The following is a 9,151-nucleotide window of genomic DNA, read 5'->3' as shown; positions in this document are numbered from 1 at the left end:
GACAGTGTTCTAGGTTATTACATGCATAGTTTTTAAGTCCTATAATTAACACCTCTGTTTTTTTCAGAATTTAGCAGTAAGAAATTACTCATCCAGTTTTTTATATAGACTATGCATTCCATTATGTTTTTCAAATTGGTTTGTTTTGCTGCAAAGAAGTATACAGTTAAGTATCATCAGCAAAACAGAGAAAGCTACCACTGTGTTTCCTGATGATATCTCCCAAGGCTAACATGTAAAGTGTGAAGTGTAACGGCCCTAGTACTGAGCCTTGAGGTACTCCATACTGCACTTGTGATCGATATGATATCTCTTCATTCACTGTTACAAATTGATGGCGGTCATATAAGTATGATTTAAATCATTTTAATGCACTTTCATTAATGCCAACAAAGTTTTCATAAGTACTATAATATAGTCTAAATCCTGACTGGAAATTCTAACAGATACCATTTTTCTCTAAGTAGGAATATAATTGTGAGGATACTACCTTTTTCTAGTATCTTGGACCGAAAATGGAGATTCAAGATCGGTCTATAATTAACTTATTCTTGGCCAGTTTGAAGGTTTTAGGGACATATAGGTCCTTCTCAAAAAATTAGCATATTGTGATAAAAGTTCATTATTTTCCAGAATGTAAGGATAAAAATTTAACTTTCATATATTTTAGATTCATTGCACACCAACTGAAATATTTCAGGTCTTTTATTGTTTTAATACTGATGATTTTGGCATACGGCTCATGAAAACCCAAAATTCTTATCTCAAAAAAATAGCATATCATGAAAAGGTTCTCTAAACGAGCTATTAACCTAATCATCTGAATCAACTAATTAACTCTAAACACCTGCAAAAGATTCCTGAGGCTTTTAAAAACTCCCTGGTTCATTACTCAAAACCGCAATCATGGGTAAGACTGCCGACCTGACTGCTGTCCAGAAGGCCATCATTGACACCCTCAAGCGAGAGGGTAAGACACAGAAATACATTTCTGAACGAATAGGCTGTTCCCAGAGTGCTGTATCAAGGCACCTCAGTGGGAAGTCTGTGGGAAGGAAAAAGTGTGGCAAAAAACGCTGCACAACGAAAAGAGGTGACCGAACCCTAAGGAAGATTGTGGAGAAGGACCAATTCCAGACCTTGGGGGACCTGCGGAAGCAGTGGACTGAGTCTGGAGTAGAAACCTCCAGAGCCACCGTGCACAGGCGTGTGCAGGAAATGGTCTACAGAGAAGCAGCACTGGACTGTTGCTCAGTGGGCCAAAGTACTTTTTTCGGATGAAAGCAAATTTTGCATGTCATTCGGAAATCAAGGTGCCAGAGTCTGGAGGAAGACTGGGGAGAAGGAAATGCCAAAATACCTGAAGTCCAGTGTCAAGTACCCACAGTCAGTGATGGTCTGGGGTGCCATGTCAGCTGCTGGTGTTGGTCCACTTTTTTTTATCAAGGGCAGGGTCAATGCAGCTAGTTATCAGGAGATTTTAGAGCACTTCATGCTTCCATCTGATGAAAAGCTTTATGAAGATGAAGATTTTGTTTTTCAGCACGACCTGGCACCTGCTCACAGTGCCAAAACCACTGGTAAATGGTTTACTGACCATGGTATTACTGTGCTCAATTGGCCTGCCAACTCTCCTGACCTGAACCCCATAGAGAATTTGTGGGATATTGTGATGAGAAAGTTGAGAGACGCAAGACCCAGCACTCTGGATGAGCTTAAGGCCGCTATCGAAGCATCCTGGGCCTCCATAACACCTCAGCAGTGCCACAGACTGATTGCCTCCATGCTACGCCGCATTGAAGCAGTCATTTCTGCAAAAGGATTCCCGACCAAGTATTGAGAGCATAACTGAACATAATTATTTGAAGGTTGACTTTTTTTTTTGTATTAAAAGCACTTTTCTTTTATTGGTTGGATGAAATATGCTAATTTTTATCATTACATTATGGAAAATAACGAACTTTTATCACATTATGCTAATTTTTTGAGAAGGACCTTTACAGTAGGTAGACAAAAGGCCCTGTTTTTGACTTCTGAGTGTCGCTTTAACCACAAGTTATCAAACAAGCACATCAAAGCACATTTTCGCAAATAGATGTCAGCTTTGCCTCGCTGATGTGTTATATTTGACCGCTTCAGTCACGGAAAATGAAATCAAAACACTATTGTTAAAATATTTAATATGTAATATTCACAGATGAAAGTTTGGTACTTATGAAGTTATGTGTATTTCTTAGAACAAATTTAAGCAGGATAAATGTCAAGCCTGTGCCTGAGTCTGTGATTATATTTTCTGTAAACCACATGGTGTTAAATCATATTTTAGATTTAATACATTTAAAAGGTGTGCAGTATTATTTAAATTACATGAATTATGTGTTATATTATTCAAAAGAAACTGTGGTTTACTTTGCATCGGAGCATTAAAAGTGGTAGCCTATTTTAGGGGGGTAGGCTACATGGATTAATATGCAATGTCAATATTTTCATATATTATGCCTATATTTTAATTCATATTTTAACGCTTTTTGTTATTTGTTACCTGTCCTTTATTTTGACAGATAACTTCTTGGGAAAAAGACATTTGTCTGTAAACTGATTAAGAAATTGTTGCATGTTTAAACGTGAAGCACTGTATAATTTTGTTCACATTATTTATGCCTAATTAGCCTAAAACAATACAATCAATGTTTGCTGCTTCAGTCCATATGAGTAGGCTATTGTATAGGGTAAATTTAGAATAGGGTGTGAAAATTGTACAGCTGTGGTATTTGTATAGGGCTTGAATTCTGTATAGAAAATTATTGCTTGACTGAAGTAAAGACATCCCTCTCTTTCTCACCCATGCACACTCACTTTCACACACACGCACACACTTCAATGATTAACTGCCTTTAACTGTCATTTTGACACCCTGTTTTCCTAATGAATGTTGTTCAGTTGCTTTGACCCAATGTATTTTGTTTAAAGCGCTATATAAATAAAGGTGACTTGACTTGACTCCACTTAATATTCACTTAATCAGTAAGATATTCATCATCACTGCCTCACATTGACATGCTGACAGTGTCAACCTGTTTGCACATTTGCCTGTGTATCTTAATATTTAAGACTACAGCCCGGTCTACCAATCACCAACGATCACAATCCCCTGATTATTAACCAGCCACACCTGCCCTGCATCACAGAGCCAATCAAGGACACTATAAAAGCACTCACCCATACTTCAGTTCCCCGTCAAGCCTCCAACAGGAACAGTCTCCTTGAACTTGTCTCCTAAATGCCTGCATACCATATGTAACGTATACTCACCTTTGTGTTGCGCTAACCTTTGTCCTTGTTCTGCTGTTACCAGGACCGTGGATCACCTCTCAACGTCAAGTGATTCGATAGTCGCTGTAGTCTCTTGCGATTATCCCGAGCTGGTACTGTCTTTGGCTTATAAAAAGGAAGAGAACATTAGTGAGCGACGTTCTGCGCGAACTCCCCTGTGTGATTACCATACAGCCCACACTAGAAGAACAGAGCTTCGTCGTGCACTCAAGGACTGAATATTCACTGAGCACTTGAACCTTTTATAAATAAACACTGTTCTGAATTTACCTACCATCCGTGTCCAGAGTCCATCCTGACAATAATGCACATTGCCTCTTGTACATCCCTGGGTATCTTAATATTTAAGAATACAGTGTACTTTCATGCACGTTACTTTCCATTCTATATTTAATTCTACAATATTAGTCTCTTTATTTTAAATATTTTATTCTCATTTTTATTTTATTCTTTCATAGCTACATATATGTATATTTTTATTTCTTTTGTGTTGTTTTCTCTAATAATTTCACTGTCCATGGAGTGGACCTGACTTACATTTCACTGCTGGTTATATATGCTGTATGTAATTGTGTGTGTAATGAATAAAAATTTTGAATCTTGAATTATTAGTTTCATTATGCTTTGGATTTTGTTTCTTTCTGAATGATTTGTCCAGATATGGATATTATTTGTTGTTTTGATGAATAACTAATTAAAAAAAGGAGAGCCAGACTTAAAAAGGAAAATTGGCCCGAGAATAATGATGTTCTAGAGATAAGAATTAGATATAAGAAGTGTTTAGTTTATCGTGTTATCAGTTCAGATGGTTTGGTGGTAAAATGCTGGGCTTTGCACGGGGAGACCCAGTTTTGGTTCCTGATCATTGCAGGTATTTTCTTTTGGGCGGTGAAAGATATGTACTCAGCCATGATTGCTTAATTTGCCTCCCCAGGTGGTTGGGTGGTGGAAGTTTTGCCTTCCAATGGGGAGACCCGGATTTGGTTCCTGACCAGGGCTGGCAGTCTATTTTTTTCATGTCAGTAGAGGTTTCATGTCAGCAAAGTGTCCAGAGGTTGGGATGTTTAGGGATGAAGGCATGAATGGCAAAGTGCAAACAAAATAAAATGTTTTTCTATGATCACCATGGACGTGGTGACTAAGACAAGGTATGGAGTGCATGAAAGATACAAGGGAATTTCAGGCAAAGGTTCATGACATCTGACGGTTGTCCTGGTAAGGATGATGTCTGTTCAGTTCTAAAATGCATGAACTTTGAAAAGGGGTGGACTGGTAGAAGCTTGGTGTGCAGAAATGTGCATCCGCCAGTCTCACGCTCTTGGTCTGATGGGAAGGATCGTGAGGTTTAAGTTTGGGGTTGGGAGTTTTTCAGGTGACCCGGATACCTTGCGGTGTTAACGAAGGGTCACTTGCAGGGTGAGTATCCAGCCTCCCTGGGTCCACTTGGACAGCACGCAGGGCAGGTGGCCTGGGGCTAACAGGCTTTAATTGGAGCCCAGTCTTCTATGGGGAGAAACATTTGCTATGTATATTTGTTGGAACAAGTGCGGGTAGGAAGAATATAGAGGGGGATACGGCTAGTGGAAGAGTACAGTTCAGGATTTTTTTTACCTGGGTTTGTAAAAAGGTGTACTCTGACAGCCAGGGATCAGAGAGTTATCAGTCAAGTCACCTTTATTTATATAGTGCTTTAAACTAAATGCATTGCGTCAAAGCAACTTAACAACATTCATTAGGAAAACAGTGTGTCAATGCAAAATGATAGTTAAAGGCAGTTCACCATTGAATTCAGCGATATCATCTCTGTTCAGTTAAATAATGTCTCTGCATTTATTTGCAATCAAGTCACCGATATCGCTGTAGATGAAGTGACCCCAACTAAGCAAGCCAGAGGCGGCAGCGGCAAGAAACCAACACAATGGAGGAAAAAAACCTTGGGAGACACCAGGCTCAGTTGGGGGGCCAGTTCTCCTCTGTCTTTCAGGGCAGTAGAGGTCCTTTTAGGTGCTGATCCACCATCTGGTCTTGATGTAAACTGGATCCAGGTGACTGCAGTGACCCTCTGATCTGGATACAGACTGGATCCGGTGGCTACGGTGACCTCGGAATAAGAGATTAACAGACAAATATTAGTGTAGATGCCATTTTTCTAGTGATGTAGCAAGTACATAGGGTGTTATGGGAATTTTTCCGGGTTCTGGTTTACCAAGGGATACCAACAGTAGCATTGTGGATCCGGTGGAGGTTGTATTAGCAAATTGACTAAGAGACATGCCGAGGTCCGATCACCCTGGGCAGGTCCCCATAGAGGAGGGTGTCTGTGTTTAAAGAACCGAAACACCTGATGATCCCAGGGTACGCTACTGACAAACAGTTGTCCCGATGGTTTCCCTGGGGAAACTAGGAAAGGCCAACCAGGCCCAAGTTAGGTGAAGGTGAGGGTTATTAAAAGGAGCGGCACTGGCAAAATTCAGTGTTCATATGTGTGCTTCTAAACCGATAAATGGAGTGCGCATCCCAGTGGGAAGATGAATTTTTCAAGAGCTTCAAGGGTCCCAAAGGGTTAATAAATAAAGGTGTATGTTAAGTTGGTCTCGAGTGCTAGAGCTGTCGTCTGGTCTACAAGATGGGAACTAAGTGGGCTGGAGGTGGATAGATTGTCTGGATGAAGGGGGATGGACAAACTGGGAGGCTGAAGTTTTTTAACTCTATAAAGAGACATTGGAAGATACAGGCTAGGGACAGCTTAAGCACTTTGTCAGGAGTTCAAGCGCCTTATCAGGGCTTCGGTCTCTCTTAGTTGGGAGTTCATTCTCTGAATTGTGGAATGGCCCACATGTCTGCAAGGGAACTGAATTCTCCCGGAAGGGGAGGTGGTATATTCAGATGAGTGTTGGCTAGTGCCTTGCCTCAGCTCCCTAACCCTACCGCAACCCTAACCCTACCCCTAACCTAACACTAACCATAACACTACCCCTAACCCTAACCCTAACTCTATAACCCTAACCCTAGGATTAGGGTTAGGGTTAGGGTTAGGATTAGAGTTAGGTTAGGGTTCGGGTTAGGGTTAGGGTATATAGGGTAAAATGCGAAATTGGTTAGGGTTAGGGTTAGGTTAGAGTTAGGTTAGGTATATAGGGTAAAATGCGAAATTGCACCCCCCTATAGGGTGGGGTGCACTTCGTTTCTATAGGTCCTAGAGGGCTGAAATTCGGTATATATACTATTTAGAGGGCGCCCGATCGTTTGCACTTAGTTTGGTAGCTCTAGCGCCACCAGGTGCTGAGATGTGGTATTGCACCCCCAGTTGTTTTGCACCTAGAGGTCTGAAATTTGGTGTGTATACTAATTAGAGGACGCCCAGTCGATTGCACTTGGTTTCATCGCTCTAGCTCCTCCAGGGGCCGAGATATGGTACTGCACCCTTACTTGAGTTTCGCAGTGCTAGGGTTGAGTTTCGCTGTTCTAGGGTTAGGGTTGAGTTTCGCAGTTCCAGGGTTAGGGTTGAGTTTCGCTGTGCTAGGGTTAGGGTTGATTTTCGCAGTTCCAGCCCTAGGGTTGAGTTTCGCAGTTCCAGCCCTAGGGTTGAGTTTCTCTATACAGGTGTGTTTTTTTTTTTTTTTTTTTTTTTTTTTTTGGAGGGGGCGGGGCGGGGGTGGCTTAATTAGATGGGTTGGACTTAGTGTTTTTTGGTGGGTTGGACTTAGTGGGGTGGGTTGGACTTAGTGTTTTTTGGTGGGTTGGACTTAGTGTTTTTGGGTTGGGTTGGGTTGGACTTAGTGTTTTTTGGTGGGTTGGACTTAGTGTTTTTGGGTTGGGGTGGGTTGGACTTAGTGTTTTTTGGTGGGTTGGACTTAGTGGGGTGGGTTGGACTTAGTGTTTTTTGGTGGGTTGGACTTAGTGTTTTTGGGTTGGGTTAGGGTTAGGGTTAGGTTAGAGTTAGAGTTAGGGTTAGGTTAGGTTAGAGTTAGGGTTAGGTTAGGGTTAGGGTTAGAGGTTAGAGTTAGGGTTAGGTATATAGGGTAAAATGCGAAATTGCACCCCCCTATAGGGTGGGGTGCACTTCGTTTCTATAGGTCCTAGAGGGCTGAAATTCGGTATATATACTATTTAGAGGGCGCCCGATCGTTTGCACTTAGTTTGGTAGCTCTAGCGCCACCAGGTGCTGAGATGTGGTATTGCACCCCCAGTTGTTTTGCACCTAGAGGTCTGAAATTTGGTGTGTATACTAATTAGAGGACGCCCAGTCGATTGCACTTGGTTTCATCGCTCTAGCTCCTCCAGGGGCCGAGATATGGTACTGCACCCTTACTTGAGTTTCGCAGTGCTAGGGTTGAGTTTCGCTGTTCTAGGGTTAGGGTTGAGTTTCGCAGTTCCAGGGTTAGGGTTGAGTTTCGCTGTGCTAGGGTTAGGGTTGATTTTCGCAGTTCCAGCCCTAGGGTTGAGTTTCGCAGTTCCAGCCCTAGGGTTGAGTTTCGCAGTTCCAGCCCTAGGGTTGAGTTTCTCTATACAGGTGTGTTTTTTTTTTTTTTTTTTTTTTTTTTTGGAGGGGGCGGGGCGGGGGTGGCTTAATTAGATGGGTTGGACTTAGTGTTTTTTGGTGGGTTGGACTTAGTGGGGTGGGTTGGACTTAGTGTTTTTTGGTGGGTTGGACTTAGTGTTTTTGGGTTGGGTTGGGTTGGACTTAGTGTTTTTTGGTGGGTTGGACTTAGTGTTTTTGGGTTGGGGTGGGTTGGACTTAGTGTTTTTTGGTGGGTTGGACTTAGTGGGGTGGGTTGGACTTAGTGTTTTTTGGTGGGTTGGACTTAGTGTTTTTGGGTTGGGTTAGGGTTAGGGTTAGGTTAGAGTTAGAGTTAGGGTTAGGTTAGGTTAGAGTTAGGGTTAGGTTAGGGTTAGGGTTAGAGGTTAGAGTTAGGGTTAGGTATATAGGGTAAAATGCGAAATTGCACCCCCCTATAGGGTGGGGTGCACTTCGTTTCTATAGGTCCTAGAGGGCTGAAATTCGGTATATATACTATTTAGAGGGCGCCCGATCGTTTGCACTTAGTTTGGTAGCTCTAGCGCCACCAGGTGCTGAGATGTGGTATTGCACCCCCAGTTGTTTTGCACCTAGAGGTCTGAAATTTGGTGTGTATACTAATTAGAGGACGCCCAGTCGATTGCACTTGGTTTCATCGCTCTAGCTCCTCCAGGGGCCGAGATATGGTACTGCACCCTTACTTGAGTTTCGCAGTGCTAGGGTTGAGTTTCGCTGTTCTAGGGTTAGGGTTGAGTTTCGCAGTTCCAGGGTTAGGGTTGAGTTTCGCTGTGCTAGGGTTAGGGTTGATTTTCGCAGTTCCAGCCCTAGGGTTGAGTTTCGCAGTTCCAGCCCTAGGGTTGAGTTTCGCAGTTCCAGCCCTAGGGTTGAGTTTCTCTATACAGGTGTGTTTTTTTTTTTTTTTTTTTTTTTTTTTTGGAGGGGGCGGGGCGGGGGTGGCTTAATTAGATGGGTTGGACTTAGTGTTTTTTTGGTGGGTTGGACTTAGTGGGGTGGGTTGGACTTAGTGTTTTTTGGTGGGTTGGACTTAGTGTTTTTGGGTTGGGTTGGGTTGGACTTAGTGTTTTTTGGTGGGTTGGACTTAGTGTTTTTGGGTTGGGGTGGGTTGGACTTAGTGTTTTTTGGTGGGTTGGACTTAGTGGGGTGGGTTGGACTTAGTGTTTTTTGGTGGTTGGACTTAGTGTTTTTGGGTTGGGTTAGGTAGGGTTAGGTTAGAGTTAGAGTTAGGGGTTAGGTTTAGGTTAGAGTTAGGGTTAGGTTAGGGTTAGGGTTAGAGGTTAG

This window comes from Carassius auratus, chromosome 8, assembly GCF_003368295.1.
Source record: "Carassius auratus strain Wakin chromosome 8, ASM336829v1, whole genome shotgun sequence".
In the NCBI taxonomy this organism is placed as follows: Eukaryota; Metazoa; Chordata; class Actinopteri; order Cypriniformes; family Cyprinidae; genus Carassius; species Carassius auratus.
This window is presented reverse-complemented; position numbering follows the sequence as displayed.